At 43.7% G+C, this 20,966-nt stretch overlaps 1 protein-coding gene across 10 annotated transcripts in view; it reads right to left on the bottom strand.

Annotated features, from left to right (window-relative positions):
- Nucleotides 1-20,966, bottom strand: part of LOC146026277 (complement factor H-like) — a 960,333-nt gene that overhangs the window by 200,907 nt on the left and 738,460 nt on the right. For 9 of the 10 annotated variants that reach the window (XR_014454407.1, XR_014454408.1, XR_014454409.1 and 6 more), the window contains 2 exons: nt 15,433-15,504; nt 14,892-15,232 (listed from right to left, as the gene is read on the bottom strand). The exons of the other annotated variant lie outside the window; for it this stretch is intronic. The gene's annotated coding sequence lies outside the window, so the exon portion shown is untranslated. Of the gene's footprint in view, nt 1-14,891; nt 15,233-15,432; nt 15,505-20,966 lie in introns of those variants that run through there. 10 annotated transcript variants of the gene reach the window in all.

The raw sequence follows: 20,966 nt of genomic DNA, 5'->3' as shown, positions 1-20,966 counted from the left end.
CTCCTGCTCAGAACTGGGGAATCTGATGTATGTCTGCCACAACTTCTTTAAAGCAAGTAACACTTGAGTGAAATGCTTAGAGAAAGTGGCCTGTGATACCCCCAAGGCCCATGAGGTCACAGACTGAGTGGAGCCTGTGGCCAAATAGTAGGGGGCACACATTAATTTGTGCAGCCCAGACACTGCATAGTTGCCTTCCCCAAAAGGGTCCAAATCCTCTCTCACCTGCTCATATAAGTCCAACAGGTTAATGCGGTTCAGCCTAAACATCCCCACAACCTGCTGATCCGAGAGGGAGTCCAGGTAGAGCCGAGCACGATACATACGTGGGGTACGCAGTAGTCGGGGGGCTACCTGGATCTGGCGCGCAGCTTCCTCCCTCCTGCGCAGCTCCTCCAAATGGGCCACATCACAAATCATCAACTCCAAACCACTCTGCAAAATCTCCATGTTTCAAACCCTCACAGGTGTCCTAAATGCTGTTGGGGTTTATGTAGGGGTGTTTGTGAGTGAAAATGAGGGCACCTGTGGTGAAATTAACCATGTGTGCACTTGACTAAAATGAATTCTGTGCAAATTCGCCAAACAGAACCTGGTCTGAAATAAGTGCGATAATTAGACACCTAAAAAGTGCGATTTGCGAAAACGGATTGCATTAAATAAGCGATTTGTATACTTTCCTATACGAAAACATCTGGATGCGATATAAATGCGAAATAATCTCGCACTTTTGGTCCGCATACCTTAACGCACATATTATGCGATTTCAGCCCCTTAGCGCATACCATTAAATTGGCGATTTCAGGGAAAAATGCGATATCGCCATTTTGTGGTCTAATTAACGCCAAAAAAAGCAGATCTCATCCCATAGAATGTCACCCATGATATCTGTTATAAACGCGGTTTGCATTCCACTTAATCAGCGGTGGAACGCACCGCCATTTTGCCGGATGTGGGACGCTGCAGGCGTCATACAGATGTATGTGATATCTGTTGGAAACGCGGTTTGCGTTCCACTTCGTTCGCGGTGGAATGCACCGCCATTTTACCGGATATGTGTATCTATTTCATTACTGTTTGCGTTCCACTTCATCCGAAGTAAAATAAAATAAAATAAAAAATAAAAATAAAATTAAAAATGGAATAAAATTAAATTAAAAATATTAAAAAATTAAAAATAAATATAAAATAAAAATAAAAATAATGATGCTAAATTTAGGGGTGACTAGTGATATCTAATATTCTAATATTATTGTATAGTGTCTAGTATAAGTATATAGTGAAATTAGTATTATTTCGGGAAATTAGTATTTTATTTCAAAATATATTTATTTATTTATTTTATTTATTAACAGTTTCTTATATAGCGCATACAAATTCCGCAGCGCTGTACAAAGCATAGTTATTAGCAAACACAAAACAAAATTACATTACAAGACAGTTTAGGACAAGTACATGGTTAATACAGATAGTTGCATCAGGGGACAGGACACTGAAGCAATTATCAGGGTGGCAGTGGTTTATATATTCTAAGAAAGGCACATGAGGAGAGAGGGCCCTGCCCGTGAGAGCTTACATTCTAAAGGGGAGGGTTAGACAGACAGGGGTAACACAGAAGGGGGAGAGGTGGGCATAAACAGGTTAGGATGAGAGATGGTCAGGTTTTATGCAGGAGGGTCGGAAGAGGTCAGCTTAGTGTTTGATATTTTAAGTCTAAAAAAGCGATGGGTCATCCAAGAGTAGACAGCAGAGAGACAGTTGGAGATATGAGTTAGGATGGAAGGAGAGCGATCAGGAAACGAGGGGTAGATTTTAGTATTTTTGGCATAGTGGAAGTCAAGTGAACAAATAAGTTCACCCAGAGAGGACATGTAGAGATAGAGAAGAGGGCCAAGAATAAAATAATCAGGGACACCTACTCTCAATGGAACAGCAAGAGAGGTAAAGTCATAAGAGGTACAGCTGGGCATTTTCAAAACGGACAGTGCAAGTACAAGCATAAAGAGTGATATTCAAAAAGTTTTAGCAGATGGAGAAATGGTGATATCACAGCTGAATAGGCAGATTAAGCAGGCAGGAGTAGTGTGATGTGAGAATGAAGTGAGCTCACTCAAAGCAGTCTTGGTTTTCTGGGTTGCTGGTGTCTTTCTGATTCACTTTGATACGAAGATGTTAAGTTGGTTGGCAGTTTCTGTCCAGTGTAAGTCCAGAATAAGTCCAAGCTTTAATCTATGTAACTGTTTTCGCCCTACTTAAAAATATTCCTTCTTTAAAATATGCCAAACTTGCAATGGTCAGCCAGGCTGTGGTCAGCCTTGTGCTCACAATATATACTAAAAGCTGTTTCTAAGTTAATTGATTGAGACCCCACCCAGCCAGAGCCCCTCTTCCACTAGCAATAAAACTAAGATAACAAATGGTAAGAGGTTACATACCATCCCAGCCACTAATAAATTCTCACTCACTTTCAAATCTTATAAAAATATTTGCACAATTACCTAAATATAGCAGTTTGCAAGCAGATACTACAATACTGGTGTAACAGATGATATGAGTTACCTAAATATAGCAGTTTGCAAGCAGATACTACAATACTGGTGTAACAGATGATATGAGTTACCTAAATATAGCAGTTTGCAAGCAGATACTACAATACTGGTGTAACAGATGATATGAGTTACCTAAATATAGCAGTTTGCAAGCAGATACTACAATACTGGTGTAACAGATGATATGAGTTACCTAAATATAGCAGTTTGCAAGCAGATACTACAATACTGGTGTAACAGATGATATGAGTTACCTAAATATAGCAGTTTGCAAGCAGATACTACAATACTGGTGTAACAGATGATATGAGTTACCTAAATATAGCAGTTTGCAAGCAGATACTACAATACTGGTGTAACAGATGATATGAGTTACCTGTAATGAGAAGGAGATAGGAGTTACATCACAGTTGGTCCAGAATAAGTCCAAGCTTTAATCTATGTAACTGTTTTCGCCCTACTTAAAAATATTCCTACTTTAAAATATGCCAAACTAACAATAGTCAGCTTGCAATGGTCAGCCAGGCTGTGGTCAGCCTTGTGCTCACAATATATACTAAAATATATAGTACCGTCTTCAGGGTTATCAAAATGACCTTAATTTTACAGTGCAATTTTTATTCCATGACAAATTATAGATTAGGCCTACAGATTCACATAGTATTATTTTTAGTATTGTTTGATAATTAATTAATTAGATCTTAAAGGTGTTTTTTGGCTGATTATACTAGTTTTAATTGTATTTATTGTATATTTACAGGAAAGCGGTGATCTCAATATTTTCATTCAGAGCCTTTGGGGTCAGGTTGTCCAGAGTGTATATCCAGAAAGACTCTCGCATGATCAGGGGCGGGCTGGGCCGGGGGGCAGGGTGCCACATGCCCGCCAGGCCGGTCTGGCTATTTAGTGGCTAGGCCGGCTGTGTGCTTCTTGCACACGCTGCCGCAGCCGTCCCCACCGCAGCCGCCGGCCGCCTCCCTGTTCAGCAAACTCAGAGTCCGGCCGCATAACTGTGAGTAGCGACGGCCTCTCCAAAAATGGCCGCCGCTGTAGAGGAGACAGACACTAGAGGTACTGCCATACCTCTAGTGTCTGTCAGAACTTAGAGAACAGTGCTGCCAGCGCTACCCGGAAGTGCAGATTCGGGTAGCGCTGGCGCGCTATTTAAATGGGACCCATTGGTTATGTGGATGTAGCCTGGCTCCCCCCTGGCAAGAACTATTACTCCACATGGCAGAAATGAAACCCCTGGCACCAGTGACTGCGACTCTGATAATGAGCATGTAGGTAAGCAGTAGGTAGATAGTATAATATGTAATAGGCATTATTATATTTAATGGGCATTATGGTATTGGCATTATGTGTACTGGGCATTATGGTATTGGCATTATGTGTACTGGGCATTGCAGTGTTGGCATTGTGTAATGGGCATTCCTGCGTTGGCATTGTGTAATGGGCATTGCGGCCTTGGCATTGTGTAATGGGCATTGCGGCCTTGGCATTGTGTAATGGGCATTGCGGCCTTGGCATTGTGTAATGGACATTGGCATTGTGGGTACTTGTTTCCTATCTGGGCGCCCACGATTTTAATCGCGGGCATCGGGGGTAAAATCGGGGCCATCGCGGCCGATAAAAAATCGGGTGCGATGTGCCAGACGCGATGCCCGCGATTTTCCCATAGATAACAATGTTAAATGGCTCAATTTACCCGCGATGACCACGATTTACCATAGGAAACAATGTTAAATGGATCAATTTACCCAAATCAGCATAGGAACAATAGTAAATGGGCCAAAAACACCCCTGAACACTGAAATGTCCCCCCAAAAGTAGTTGACGCCACCCCGCCATCAACGTGAACCCGAAGCGTGGCGAGCGCAGCGAGGCCGCGAGGGGCGGCGGTACGCGTCCTCCGACCTTTTCATGCCCTACTATCCACTAGGGCGTGGAGTGAGAATAGAATAGTGTGGCGAGCGCAGCGAGCCACCGAGCCCGAAGCGTGGCGAGGGGACGCGGATACCTTCACAGGTAAACGCGTCCCTTCGCGGGCTTCACAGGTGTCCGCGTCGCCATGGACACCTGGGAAGCCCGCGAGGGGACGCGTATAACTGTGAAGGTATCCGCGTGCGCTCGCCACGCTTCGGGCTCGGTGGCTCGCTGCGCTCGCCACACTATTCTATTCTCACTCCACGCCCTAGTGGATAGTAGGGCATGAAAAGGTTGGTGGACGCGTACCGCCGCCCCTCGCGGCCTCGCTGCGCTCGCCACGCTTCGGGTTCACGTTGATGGCGGGGTGGCGTCAACTACTTTTGGGGGGACATTTCAGTGTTCAGGGGTGTTTTTGGCCCATTTCCCATTGTTCCCTATGATAATTTGGGGAAATTGATCCATTTAACATTGGTCCCTATGTAAAATCGCGGTAATCGCGTCGGTCGCATCGCATGTCATTATAATGACATGCGATGTACCCGCGATGCCCGCGATGGGCGCCCAGATAGGAAACAAGTACCGCATTGTGTAATGGGCATTGCGGCATTGGCATTATGTGTAATGGGCATTGCGGCGTTGTCATTATGTGTAATGGGCATTGCGGCGTTGTCATTATGTGTAATGGGCATTGCAGCGTTGGCATTATGTGTAATGGCATTGCAGCGTTGGCATTATGTGTATTGGGCATTGCGACGTTGGCATTACGACCTTGGCATTGGCATTTTGTGTAATGGGCATTACGGCATTGGCATTATGTGTAGTGGGCATTACGGTGTTGGCATTATGTGTAGTGGGCATTACGGTGTGTGGCATTATGTGTAGTGGGCATTACGGTGTGTGGCATTATGTGTAGTGGGCATTATAGTGTACATTTTTGCAATGCGCCTTCGGCACGCACTGTTCCCATTTCTGGTGTATGTGTGTGGGGGGGAAGGATTGTGTAATCCTTGCTGCATACTAGAGGGGAGGGGATAGGGTGGTGAAACAATGGCGATGGTGATGGGCCACTGGCTTGTGTTGCCCCCCAGGCTGAAAGTTGCCAGCCAGCCCCTGCGCATGATTAAGGTACGATCTCTATCCCCTCCCCTAGGGTCTTCTTTAACATGTTCTATTGCAGAAAATCTGAATGTACTGATGTCCGAATTATGTTTGGACTCAAAGTGTCTTGAAACACTATGGGGTTTATTCTAGTTCATTCTTTCTGACAAAATCCTTCTAAGATGGACAAAACCATGTGCACTGCAGGGGGGCAGTTGTAACATGTGCAGATAGAATTAGATTTGGGTGAGTTATTTTGTTTCTGTGCAGAGAAAATACTGACTGCTTTATTTTACACTGCAATATAGATCTCACTTTGAAGAAAAACCCCACCCAAATCTAATTCTCTCTGCACAAGTTACATCTGCCCCACCCGCAGTGCACATGGTTTTGTCCATCTAAGAAGGATTTTGTCAGAAAGAATGAACTAGAATAACCCCCCATGCATTTGGACCTTTCTTTTTATGTTGCGTAGGTGTTCTTGGATCCGAGTTTTCAGACTTCTCTTCGTTTTTCCGACGTAACTGAGGTTACACCCACATTTGATTATATATACTATATATGTGGAATTGCAAGTTACTATGTCATTGGATTTAATTTCCTTTTTTATGTTGTCAGGGATCATACTTTCAAGTTTGCCTATATGTTTACAGCAAATGCATCTATTACACGGGTATAATACTCTCCTTTTGGGTAAAAACATGTTTGATATATATATATATATACACACACACATACATACATACATACATACATACATACATACTGGCATGGCTGCTATTCAATTGTAATGATTTTTCCTTTATTTTTAGTATTTGATGTACCTGCAAGGAAGAAAAAACCATCAAAGATGGAGCTTGCTACGCGCTCAATGTCAAGAATCCTGGTAGATCATCTCCGAGAATCCGACCTTGAATTTCAAACTCAAGAGGATGCCCGACTGCAGCGCTTCTTTGACAACGAGAGACAGTTGCAAGATTCCTTTCTCACACAGTTGGTGGGTCTGCACAAACGCATAGTGCGTGAAAATCGAGATGCACAGATGACCTTCCTTAACAATATGGTGTCTACATTACAGAATCCGCACCCTTACAAGATGTGTAGTCCGTATGCTGAGGGAGATTATTGTAATCCACCACACAGAGGCCATATATTTATGCCTTCAAACTCAAGCCAAACTACTGTGCAGGTCCAAGGGCGTAGTTATACTGAAGACATGGGCAATAATTTTTCACATGCCACACAGCCAAGTAGGCCACATGCCAATACCAGTCCACAGGAGACAGTGCATGATAGTGTCAATGGCACAGGATATAGTAGGCAATATGGCAATGTGAAAAATTATGCCGATGATTCAGTGAATGGCACTAATCATAACACTCCGGTTAGCACTGTAATCAGCACTGCCTACAGGCATTTGTAGTAATGTTGCTATATGGTCGTTCTTTTTATATTTTTCTGGGCTCGTTCAATTTTTCTTGCTTAACAAGTGGCACTTACAAGGCCCGTCAAATGCTATGTTCCATTTTAATGTACACAGTACAGTATGTGTTGTTCTTTAGTTTATGAGCCTCAAAAAAGCTCATTTGGTTCTTTCATTTTCAGTTTGGAGCTGAATTAAACTTCTCAAACTTTTTTTTTTATATGTGTACCAATAGAGTATACTCTAGATATGTGGCTGAACATAATCTATAATGTGTACACAGTATGCCTTCTTCTTTATCTTTAAGGCAATAAAAAAAATTCCCTGTTTGGGGCTTCTATTTATATATTTATATTTTTTGGGGGTGTACTAAGGTCTATTTCACACACTCCGACTCCTGTCGGATGGTGAAACCCCGCACGGCCAGGAAGCCGTGCCGCACACCGTAGTTAATAATGGGCACAGATGTGTCCATTCACCCGGGCCGCCTGGTTTCAGCCGGATCCCACCATTGTAAACTGCTGTGTGCGGCACAGATTTCTGGCCGTGCGGGTTTTCACTGCCCGGCAGGAGTGTTTCAAATTGCCCTACAGATACCAAAAATTGCAAATACAAGTGTTTATCAATATACAGTAAGTGCCGGATGAAAATGTGTGGCTGCTGGACAGTCAGACTAGGTGTGTCTCCCCTATACAATAACAGCTTGGATGGCAGCACAACCTATTCACCCACCACTGATAGTTGACCTATGCTAAATACATGTTGTACCTCGTGTTGCAATAGTTCAATGTTGTTTCAGTGTTAAAAGGGTATTTATGACCACTAAAGATTTATTTATATTTGAAAACATTTTATATTTAAAGTGAACTAACAAGCATAAAACATATTTTGTGAAAAATAAAACAAGTTCTTTCAAACATACAACCAATGTGTCCTTCTACTTCTACTGTGTCATAGTATGTAAGTTAATAGTGAGGGTGTTACGGATAACCTCAGCAGTGGAACAACTTGTCTCACCCTCGTACCCTGCTGATTCGACAGGTGTATCAGCCAGGCCATAGTCCACCACATTCCACTCAGGTAAAAAGTTCTCTTTCTGTAGCTCACACACATTGTTGTCCTTATACTGACAACAATTCACGGAGACAGTACCACCTCCGTCCCTGTACGAGGTACCAGTACCCACACCTCAAAACCTATTTGTATCCTAGATAACAATAAGTACATGGGCGGAGTGGATCTTTCAGATCAGGTACTGAAGCCGTACAGTGCCCTGCGGAAAACAAAAATATGGTATAAGAAGCTGGCCGTGTATATCATCCAGATGGCACTGTATAACGCTTACGTACTATTCCGTTCTACCAGCCAGACGGGGACATTTATGCACTTTCAAGAGGAAGTCATAAAGGGCCTAATATTTGGGAACCAGCAGGCAGAGGGCCCCAGTACTTCTAGTACTGGCCCCAGTACTTCTAGTACTGGCCCCCGTATTGTATAAGGGCAGCATTTTCCTAACGAAATCCCCTCCACTGGAAAAAAAGGGCAGGACACAAAAAAGGTGCAAAGTTTGCTATAAAAAGGGAATACGAAAGCAAACTATTTTCCACTGTGAAACTTGCCCCGACAAACCCGGCCTATGTATGAAGGAGTGCTTTAAAATATACCACACATCTATGGATTATTAGGTTCATCATTTCACCGTGCTTCGGGGGTCTTGCTAATGCGACATAGCACCCACCATTCATTCCACCAGAATGTGTGCTGCAAAATCCAAATATCACTCCTTCCCTTCTGAGTCCTGCCATGCACCCAAATGGTATTTTTTGGTCACATATGAGGCATTGCCGTACTCGGGAGAAATTGGGGCACAGATTTTGGGGTGCTTTGTCTCCTTCATTCCTTGTGAAAATGAAAAATTTTGAGCCAGAACTGCATTTTTGTGTAAAAAATGTAATTTTTCATTTTCACAGCCCAGTTGTACCACAATTGGTGAAACCCCTGGGGGTTTGAAATGTACACTATACCCCTAGATGAATTCCCTGAGGTGTGTAGTTTGCAAAATGGGGTCACTTGTGGGGGGGGTTCCACTGTATTGGTGCTTCGGGGGTCTTGCTAATGCGACATAGCACCCACCATTCATTCCACCAGAATCTGTGCTGCAAAATCCAAATATCACTCCTTCCCTTATGAGTCCTGCCATGCACCCAAATGGTATTTTTTGGTCACATATGAGGCATTGCCGTACTCGGCAGAAATTGGGGCACAGATTTTGGGGTGCTTTGTCTCCTTCATTCCTTGTGAAAATGAAAAATTTTGAGCCAGAACTGCATTTTTGTGTAAAAAAATGTAATTTTTAATTTTCACAGCCCAGTTGTACCAAAATTGGTGAAACCCCTGGGGGTTTGAAATGTACACTATACCCCTAGATGAATTCCCTGAGGGGTGTAGTTTGCAAAATGGGGTTACTTGTGGGGGGGTTCCACTGTATTGGTGCTTCGGGGGTCTTGCTAATGCGACATAGCACCCACCATTCATTCCACCAGAATCTGTGCTGCAAAATCCAAATATCACTCCTTCCCTTCTGAGTCCTGCCATGCACCCAAATGGTATTTTTTGGTCACATATGAGGCATTGCCGTACTCGGGAGAAATTGGGGCACAGATTTTGGGGTGCTTTGTCTCCTTCATTCCTTGTGAAAATGAAAAATTTTGAGCCAGAACTGCATTTTTGTGTAAAAAATGTAATTTTTCATTTTCACAGCCCAGTTGTACCACAATTGGTGAAACCCCTGGGGGTTTGAAATGTACACTATACCCCTAGATGAATTCCCTGAGGGGTGTAGTTTGCAAAATGGGGTCACTTGTGGGGGGGTTCCTAACTTTTAGCATCTTATGGTGCCTAGAAACCTACATGGTGCCTAAAAAATAATCTCATAAAAAGGAGGCTCCAAAATCAAGTAGGTGCTCCTTCTATTATGAAGCCTGTGGTTTGGTCAACCTGCACACTAGGGCCACATATAGGATATTTATGAAAACAAAAGAATTGGGGGAATCAATTTTTAGTCACATTTCTCTAGTAAAATCTTCTGTGTTCCTTAGAAAAATGTATTAAAATTGCAAATCTGCAAAATAAATGAAATTTTGAAATTTCACCTACACTTTGTTTTAATTCCTGTGAAACACCTAAAGGGTTAACAAACTTCCAAAATGCTGTTTTGAATACTGTGAGGGGTGCAGTTTTGAAATGGCATCATTTATGGGGGTGTCTCACATACAAGTCCCTCAAAGTCACATCAGAACTGAACTGGTCCCTAAAAAAATCAGTGTTTGAAATTTTCTTGAAAATTTGAGAATTTGCAATTCATATTTTAAGCCTCCTAGTGTCCAAAAAAATTAAAAGGAGGTTGAAATAATGATGGAAACATAAAGTATACATATGGTCTATGTTAGTTATTAACTATTTTGAGTGGTATGATTATTTGTCTCACAAGCAGAAAATTTAACATTTTGCAAATTGCAAAATTTTCAACTTTTTTTACGACATTTTGGTATTTCTCACAAAAAACACAGACTGTATCGACCAAAATTTACCACTAACTTGAAGTACAATGTGTCACGAGAAAACAATCTCAAAATCACTGGGATAAGTAAAAGCAAAAAAAAGTTATCCCCACTTAAGTGATGCATGTCAGATTTGAAAAAAGGGCTCTGTCAGGAAGGCAAAAACAGGCTGTGTCAGTAAGGAGTTAATGAGAAACACATACATGTGTAGTAATATGATGTTTACCAAGAACAGATCTAGTCTGGTGTGGATTTTTCTCATACATATAAGGTATAAAAACAAACAGAAAACCCATATAGGGGGTTATTCTGGTTGATGTCAGCTGCCCGCCTCCCGCATCCTGTCATGGCCTCATTAGCATGAGAATGCCCAGCATTCTTATGGGAATGCCCATGAAATGCTGGGCACTCCAATATGCTAATAGGGCCACCCATCACCCCCCGCCCGCTGTCCTGTCCAGTAAAACAACATTAGTCCCCGTGTGAACACAGCCCTGCTGCCAACAGACCTGAATAAGGTCTATAGTGTAACAAGCCCAATTTCAAAATAGGTAAATAAATAAATTAGAGCCTTTGGTACAAAATCCCCTGTTGATATGGTTTTGTGATGTGTACTCTCTATGGAGTCACCCTTCCTGCACTTATGCAGAGATGGAAGTGTACATGAAGATTACCTTTTATGGGCTTTTCCAACACCCACTAAAAGTATCTTTTACCTTCTCACCATGTGTCCAAGGAGTAGCAGAGGTGCTCACATGAATGCTTGCGTGTGCATGTTATTCATCCTCATATAAAGGTATCTTTAATCCTGCTGAGTGGTTACCCTCATAAATTATGGGGAGTTGACAAGTGTACATACGAAAAAAGTTATTATTCCATATTCTTATAAAATTACACAACTAAGTGCGTTTGCAATAAAACTGCATGGAGCAAACCACAGATGACAGTTCATACACACAAAAGCCACCCTGGAAGAGATGAAAAACTCTGGTATAAAGGTCACCAGTAGCTCTCTATGGAGACACTTTTAGCCTATCAGGGTTGAGCGGGGACCCCGGCATGGAGGTCAGCAGTATTGCCTGTGATGTCAGTCACAGGGACTCCGTTGATATTATTTATTTATTTATTTACAGTTTCTTATATAGCGCAGCAGATTCCGTTGCGCTTTACAATAGTAGACAGTGATTAAACAAACTGGGTAACAACAGACAGACTTGGAGGTTAGAGGGCCCTGCTGCAAGCTTACAATCTATAGGATGATAGCCCCGGAGCAGCTCTATTGATGGACAAAGAAAGTGTAAGTATGTGTGAATGCGTGCATAATGTGTCTAATAAAGTTTTACTTTTCTAGGTGTGTGTGTGTTTGTTTGTTTGTTTATTTTAACGTTCTTTTTACAGGTGAACTACAAGTCTAAGGGGGCCCATTAATACCCTGTATGCTGGAACTTGTGGTTCACCAAGTCCCAGCATGCGGGGGAGGCCTTCTAAGACATTAGTTCTACTGTAAAAAGTTTTTAAAAATTCTATTTTTAACACTTAATTTATCAGCCCGTTACCCAGAACCCATGGGTAGTAGGGACAGCCCAAGTGGAAGGGTGGAAGTTCTGGAAGGGTGAAGCCTGGGGGGACCCCCACTTCACCAGGTACCCCATCAGGGGCTAACCAGCCAGGATGATCATGGTTCGCCCGGGGGACCTTGCATAAAAATAAAAATAGTCCCCCAGCTGTGACAAGACACCGCTGACTGTTAGCCTGGTGCTGGTTCCAAAATACGGGGGATCCCCACAATTTTTCCTCCATATTTGGGGAACCAGGACCAGCTCAATGAGTCCAGGACTTGTTATGCTCGGAAGGGGGACCCCACACTGTTTTTTATTTTAACTTTACAACACTTTTTTTTACAGAACCATGCACACATCTCAGTGATCTGTACATGGATCTGTCAAATTCACCAGCCTGGACCTGGTCTATTTGTTTTGCAATTTTTGGTCATTTTAAGGATGTAAATTGAAAATTTGCACCCTATTACATTTGCGATTTTTATTTTTTCTATAAGAAAACATTTGGATGATATTTTGAATGTGCTATTTTTTAAGACTGGTCAAAACGTGTGAATTTTAATGTAATACGACCTTTTAGGTCGCACCCGGCTTTTTGGACCCTGGTTGAAGCCGGGTGCGACTCGGCGTTTAGGGGCATTTACACCGGACGGGCTTAAAAGCCCGCACCCCCTCCCGCCCCTTCCCGGCGCTTGATGATGAAAGCGCGATGTCATCTTCAAGCGCCGATCGATGCCGCCGTACCCGGAACGCTGCTGGGGGCAGCCCAGCACTAAGGTAAGCTGCTAGGCTGCTTATGCTCAAAAGTCATTCTGCTGCATTCACTCGCAGGCTCAGCTACACATATCATGCCTTTCTAGCACAACCAGCTTTCACAGTCCCTGACACCATCAACTGAGCCCTGCTCACTGGTCTCTAAGAAGCACTGCTTTGTGGGTAAATGAGATTTTAAAAACCCTCTCTTGCACCTGACTTCCTGCGGTCTAGGGATGAGCTGGAAAACCTGGACTTCTGTTTCTCCAGCCACAGCTGTGTAATTTAGAAAGCCTGAATTGATAAACTTCCACTACATGTACAGAATTTGCAGTTCTTGTTTTCATTTCTCTTGGAGGGAGCTGATTCCATCAGAATGTGGACAATTGTGGCAAATCACGAGACAAAAGCCCTCTCACCACATATCTCGCCTCCCTTATATTTTCCATGCTAGGGAAAGGCACTTTGTCAATTAAAAGTCCTTCCTCACCAACCTCCCCTCCCCCCCTCCTTACCATGTCACTTGGTTTGTTCCCAATTGATGTTGTAACATCATGACACTGGTGTTGCGCCAGTACTTTACTGTTTCTTGCTGCCACAGAGGCCAGGGGGCTGCCCACGACGACTTCCAGCGTTGCTCCTGTCACCTATGCGCAATTCTCTTGCTGACATCTTACCACTACCGCCCACCCCACTCCTGTCATCAGCCTGCACAGCTACTACTGCCTCTCTGCACCATTCCTACACCCCCTGGCCACCGCCTCTCAAGCGCATATGACACCAAGCCACTGAAGGAGAGCCGCTGTGCATGAGGAGCATCACAGACCAGAAGTAGGTTAGTAAGTTATGGTCAGATTGATCAGTATCAGATTGGAAGCTGGCACCATTTTGTGTTATATTGCATGTGTTGCTTAATATCGTCAAAAAGATCAGCGTGTTTTCCAAATGCCACCAAGGCAATATAAAACACTATCTACTTGTATGGCAATTTTAGATTGCAGTGGTTTGTACTTTGTAGTGGCTTTGATGAAAGAGCTTATACAGACTTTAAGCAAATCTGAGAAAGAGGAAAAAAATATCAATATCTCTGCTGAATGCTGTATTTATGCTAAATGTAAGGGGAATGCATACAATATCCCTTTATTTAGGATGCCGGTGGTTAAACAGACCCTGACTATCCAATCCGGAGAATCAGTCAGGGGCTTTGTAGCACCCTAACTCTCCCTTTCAGCATCCTAACTCCCCCTCACACAGCTGACCTTAACCCTCCCTGCTAGTGCCTAACCCTAACTTCTGCACCCCTCTGCCAAAACATAACCCCCCCCAAACCTAAACCCCCACATCACATTATGCCCAACAGTGTAATACTCATTGTGCCACATCACACCCTACACAGTAATACCCATGCCACATTATGGCCCACACAATAATGACTACTTGCCCTACATTATAGCCCACAGAGTAATGACCTTTGTACCACATTACACCTCACACAGTATTAGCAATTGCAGCACATTATGCCACATACAGTGATACACCTTATAGCACATTATGCCCCCACGCAGTAATGCCTAAAGGTATTTCATATTATGCCCCACATACAGTAATATGCCTTATACCACATTATGCCCCACAACAGTAAACATAGAATTATAGCATTTGACAGAAGTAATTCCAACTGAATAATATACCCCACCCAGTAATGCCCATTGTGCCACATTATGCCCTACACATTACTGACCTCACACAGTAATGCCACTTCAGATTATGCCCAACAGTGTAATACACTTTGTGCCACATTACACTCTACACAGTAATACCCATTGTGCCACATTATGACCAACACAATAATGACTACTTGCACCACATACCCTGTATGTTTGTAACCAGTTGAGTTTAAGCTGGGCTGAAAAAGGAATTATAGCAAATGTACCCCAGTGATGCACAAGATGTGTTTTTTTTGTGCATTTGAAAGGTGAGTGCAAATACCATTAGGATGACACAGATCTGACACAGTGCACACAGTTGGTTCTCTGTTTTATTGTTTAGGTTCCCTAATGGAAAAACATCAAAAGAGAATTCTTGAAACAATGGTTACAATATATCTGAGTATTACAGAGCACTGGAAATCTTATACTAAATAGTGTACAGTATATCTGAGTATTGCAGATGCCACCTTGTGATATTCTTCCAAGAAAATAGAAGAAGCAGGCAATATAATAGACATCATATTTAATGTTACTTCATGTTCCAGTATGGCATTTAATTATTTATTTAAAATGAAGCAAGATTTTGTAATGGGGACATCATTATGTTCTATTATTAATGTTGGTGCATGTAGCGGGAACAAAAAATATCAAGGGTGAAATGTAATAGGATGAGAGATTCAAAAAGTGAGAGATTTGGTAAGAAATCTCCAGTTTTTTTAAAGTGGCAATCATTGACACAGCAAAATCACACTGGTTTTGCAGTGTAAATGATTGCCACTTTAAAAAAACTGGAGATTTCTTACCAAATCTCTCACTTTTTGAATCTCTCATCCTATTACATTTCACCCCAAGTGTTATTTCTGCACAAGGAGAATATATTTTCCAGGAACCATGTTAGTACGTTGAAATCATAACATTTTCATTCTGGAAAAAAAAAGGAAGATGAATGAATTATTGCAATATATTTAGGGATGCGGTAATATACAGATAATAATTCCCAAGTAATACATAAAAAAAAAAAAAAGAACATTGGGAGTAATGTATAAATGCTTGCAAACCCAGATTTCCATAGGCGAATAAATATTGGTAACCTGCAAATGCCTCTAAGTCACGCTGCACATGTGCTGTCATGGTCGTGCGATTGTGGCCATTGTCAGGGATCAGTTGTAGGTGGCAATGGGGAATGTCGATAAAAATGCATGTATGTCGTGACAGTTTTTGGGGTGTGTTTAAGCCTCTCACTGTGATCCCTTATGCAGTATAAAAGGCTCCGGTATCTTACTTCCTGTGATCATACTGCAGGTGTAAAGGCCCCAGGGGAGGTGTAAGGCTTCTCAGCACCCTAGGCAAAACTTCAACCTACTGCCCCCCCCTCCCCCTCACACTGCCAAGAATACCAACTTTCCAACCGCCTACCATTCCGGAATGGCAGGGAGTCTACCAAAAGTAGTGTGGTCCTCCCAGCTTCCCCGGGAAGGTAGGCACGTCCCCTGCTTTCCCTGGAGGCCCTCCACACCCTCCCCTTTGCCACCTATGACAGAGTTCAAGGAGGAGGTGGCAGCATTAAGTGTACAACAAGGATACTCATAGACATTTTTGATTTGCAGGCTTGGTGGCGCCCCCCCCCCCCCAGATCCCAGCACCCTAGGCAGCTGCCTAAAGCTGCCTAATGGTAGAGCCGGCCCTGAAAGGCCCATACACACTAGATGATTTTCAGCTGGAAATCGCTATTTTTTTTGAGCGATATTCAGATGAAAATCTCCTAGTGTGTATGGGCTACCGATAGCAGATTGACGATGATGAGCGCTCCCGCATCATCGTTAACGAGGTCCCTCATCGGCTGGTTTTACCAGCATGTCTCCTGATGATGGCTGATTTCTCAGCCGTCATCGCTGAGTGTGTATGCACGGCGCCAAGCTGAAAGATGATACACTTTCAGCCCGCGTGACCTCCCCCGACCCATTCCTCCACCCCTACCTGGCTGGACTTCTGCTCGATACTGTGACACTGCTCTATACATCTGTTCCGCCGCCCACCACGCTGTGTATGTTAGCAGGGCTGATCATCCTGTGCTCCCTCCCCGCTCCCTCCCCCTGCTCCATTTTGTGATATTGACAGCATGTAGCAGGAAGGAGAAGAGGCTTCCTCACACTGTCCGCCCCGCCCGCTGGCCCACCCCCCTAAAGGCACTGTGTAGCCACTGCCACCAATGTAACTGACCATCCACAATACATACAATGCTGGCACAGGCCAGCAATGTATATATTTGCACTACTGCCACCAATGTACATTTATTTAAGCACCACTGCCCACCAATGTTTTATAATAAGAGGTGGTAACATATACATTGCTGGTGCAGGCCAGCAATGTATACCCCAGCAATGTATATGTTACTGCTGACACTGCCCACCAATGTACATTATGTTATGGCCAGTGACATGCGGTGAGGTTAGTGTCAGGTGAGGCAGTTGCTTTTGAAGACAGTGGAGACAGGGACATCGACAGCAGGGGGATGCGTGGACAGTGACAGCGGGCGACACGGGGACAGTGACAGTGGGGGGGATGTGAGGACAGAGACAGTGACAGTGGGGGGGAAGACATGGGGACAGTGACAACGGGGGACCTGGTTGTAGAGAAAGCAGACTGCTTCTCCTGACACTCCACACACTCAGTCAGAGTTGATGCTACAGCCGCTGCTGCAGGGGATCAGAGCAGCCGGGAGCTTACACACAATGCCTCCCGACTTCAAGATATGTGCTAATACAGCACACCTATGGCCCCAATCCAGCAGAATTTTAACGGATCCTAACATGCCCCCCCTCCCCCATCGCACAGCCCGAGCAAGAGCAGGTCAGCCTCCACACTATTCCCCGCTGACCTTCTATGCGCTGCCAGCCTGCCACGTCCCAAAGCACAGCACAAGGTGAGCAGGAGCTTGACAGCCAACACACACTAATCGCCGCTGGTCTCCTCCGCGCAGCCTTCTTGCTAATCCCCGCTGGTCTCCAGTCCTCATCACTGCTACTTCCCAGAGCAGGGGCTCTGCTGACCTGCAGCAGCGGCAATGCTGCTAACTCTCCCCCGGCGGCGGCTCCCGGAGCTCACGCTCCACTGTAAGTGCCCTCCCTATGCCCCTGGTCCTATCACATCTGTCTCAGTGATGTGGGCTGACGTCCCTATCACTGAGGCTATTATTTTTCAATGGGCTTTTCAGCCTCTTTTTGTGCCCGCATTTAGCACCGGCCTCTCTTCTGACAGTTTTCCATTGTCAGCGCGAGGCACCGCTCCAGCTGCCTCCCACACAGCATCTCACCCAATACACTGTAAAAAAAAAATAACAATAATATATTTATAACACAGTATATTTGTTATAAATATCATCTTTGTATTTTTTATTTTATTTTGTGATATATGACAGGCACTTCCTCCCCTGACTGCACGCCTGGTTATGGCGGTAACGTATACATTGCTGGTGCAGGCCAGCAATGTATATGTTACCGCCAACACTGCCCACCAATGTGTATTATGTTATGCGGTAATGTATACATTGCTGGCGCAGGCGAGCAATGTGTATGTTACCACTGACACTGCCCAGCAATGTATATTTTGTTAAGGCGGTAATGTATAAGTCGCCACTGCCCTCCAATGTATATATAAAAACCGGTAATGTATATACAGTACATTGCTGGCACAGTCCAGCAAGGTATATACATTACCGGCTTATTCCTATTATACATTGGTGTCCAGTGGTGCCAGTAACATGTACATTTCTTGCCTGTGCGATTAAGGGGAAAATTGTTCGATGGTGAATGGTTTCTACCAATGTGCATGGCAGCAATTTAAATTGCAGCTGTGCAGATGGGTGGGATTTCACCCTGGCGGTGCGGCATTTACCTGATCACTGGTCTCTAAATATATGCAGCCCAGCGATCATTTCTGAATCAGGTCCCAAGAACAGTAATGCACTAAATAAAATGGCCCTTGCTCCCACCCTTGGAATTCAAACCCCGTCCATTATGTAAATAGCCTTAGAATGAAAGATTTTCAGCAAAGTCTGTTGCCTCCTGAAAATCTTTTGCTCTTTGGTGAAAATAGCTCACGCACTACTTTGATAAGTGAAAGATAAATCTATCAGAGATTTTGGCAAAGTCTTTTGAAATTAAAATCTACTACATACTTGCCTACCGTCCCGGAATGGCCGGGAGTCTCCCGAAAATTGGGTCCCCATCCCGGCCCCCTGGGAAGATGGGTAAGGCTCCCACATTCCCCCCAGAGCCCCCACTCCCCCCCCCTAGCTCCTTAGCTGGGGAAAGAAGTGACGTAAATCGCAGGTCCGGGGGAAGGGGCGGGAATAAAATTATGTGAATCACGTCATTTTAGCCCCACCCCCTACTCGCCGACCCGCGAATCGCGGTGTTTGCGTGGATTGGGGGTGGGGCTTTGATACGGCAGCCTTGTCCCCACCCCCCGACCTGCACATTTTCTTGTCCTCTCCGGGCTTTTCCCGGAGAGGGACATTGAAAAGTCAGCAAGTATGATCTACTAGTGTGTATGGGCCTAGCAAAACATCCAGGGAGCATCTAAATACAAATCCAGACAAAAGTAGCCTATAGAAATATATTCATTTTGTTATTATTCAAAAAAGAGGGGTGTTCACTGGCGCTGCACCTATATCTACTACGACCAAATATTAACCATCTACTGTAGTAGAATCAGTGACGGAGAATTCCTGAATAGTTTCTTTATTTCTTTTTCAGCTCCAGTCGCTAGATGCACCTACTGATCACTGACCTTGGGTCTGGTCCCTATATTCACATAAGGGTTTCTTTGATATGGAAAGAACTTCTTGTATCGCCCTCAGACCTCTCCCAGTGTGTGCATATATCGACTTTTTCAAAGGGTAATATACCAATAGTCCACATTGACCTGTTGTCAATGCCCTATAGGCGCAAAAAGGTTTCTTTAGACTCCTCTGTCTGGCTCACTTGAACCAGTGGTAGCTGCAACCTTGTTTTCCTCACAGTACAATCATATGGAACACAACTTACCAAGGGGCAATGCCCTATGTTCCTTGAAAGGTATCTTTCTGGAATCCTCCCTCCAAGCAGCAGTCACACACAGTCCACTTCTCCAAAGGTAAAAAAAAATATTCTGCACAATTTCCAATAAAATCCTTAGTTAAAAAAGTCCATACAATAAATGAAGAGGAAAACCACAATCGTTCCTGGAGGCAGTCAGGGGATCAACTTTCCGGATAGGAGATCCTCCAAACAAGCTTGAGATGGAAGTCAGCAAGGCCTCAACAGGATACCAAGTGTAGTTCCCTCCAGCACCAATGCGTTTTGGTCTACTAAGAGCCCTTTTTCAAGGTATAACCATGGGAGACCATAGTCGGGTTTTTATACCCGCAATGGCTCCTTGTTAATTAGCAGTTTGAGTAAACACAGGACTGGATCACATTCATCATAGATATTAAAACCTACACATATCATAATATACAACATCCTATAGTTACATCCGTAATATACAACATACATTACATAGAGTATATACAGGCATGCACTCATTTATATTGACATTAACATATCAATACATCAAGAACCCCCACGATTCCTTTAGCCAGATTTTAGCATTCTCCAGTTGCACGTGGAGATAGGGTCCTGCCGCTGTCCGTGATCTCCGGAACCGGAAGTGCAATAGCATCATACTTCCGTCCTGTGGACCGCACTACTTCCGGTGCGTTGGACAGCAAGTCGCGGGTGAGCTGTATCTGGTCCCGCTGCCAACAAGTATATCGTAATGGGGTTCCGGATTCATGATCAAGTATTTACCAGATGTCATATAATAAAAAAACAAAATAAAACAGCTGTTAATGTAAAAGCATTCATATACCGCACCCTAAAAAGAGGAACATTAGGATGACTATTAGGCACTCTAAATATCATAGGAAACATTTAATTTCAAACCCCAGGGCTCTACCGTTTTTAAGGTATATATGGTTTTCATCTCCAATTGAGATAATCGCTTCTCTTTATTATCAATCCTCCAATTATCCTTGATGATTTTGATCCCACAAAAGTTAATTATATGGCTGGGATTGCTACCATGTACATCCCTAAAGTGTAGGGGAACATTATGCGTCTCCAGATTTTTTCTAATATTGCTGCAATGTTCCGCCATGCGGACTTTCAGTTGTCTAATAGTTTTTCCAATGTACTGTTTTCCACATGTACATTGGATTAAGTATACAAAGAACTTGGAATTACATGTAATGAAATCCTCTATATCATAGAGAATATCAGTTTGCATGGATTTGTATTGCCGAACAATGCCCGTTTCACTTTTACATGTGCGGCACATGATACATGAGCCGCACCTAAAAAAGC

This window comes from Crinia signifera, chromosome 8, assembly GCF_055691185.1.
Source record: "Crinia signifera chromosome 8, ASM5569118v1, whole genome shotgun sequence".
Taxonomy (NCBI): domain Eukaryota; kingdom Metazoa; phylum Chordata; class Amphibia; order Anura; family Myobatrachidae; genus Crinia; species Crinia signifera.
This window is presented reverse-complemented; position numbering and strand designations above follow the sequence as displayed.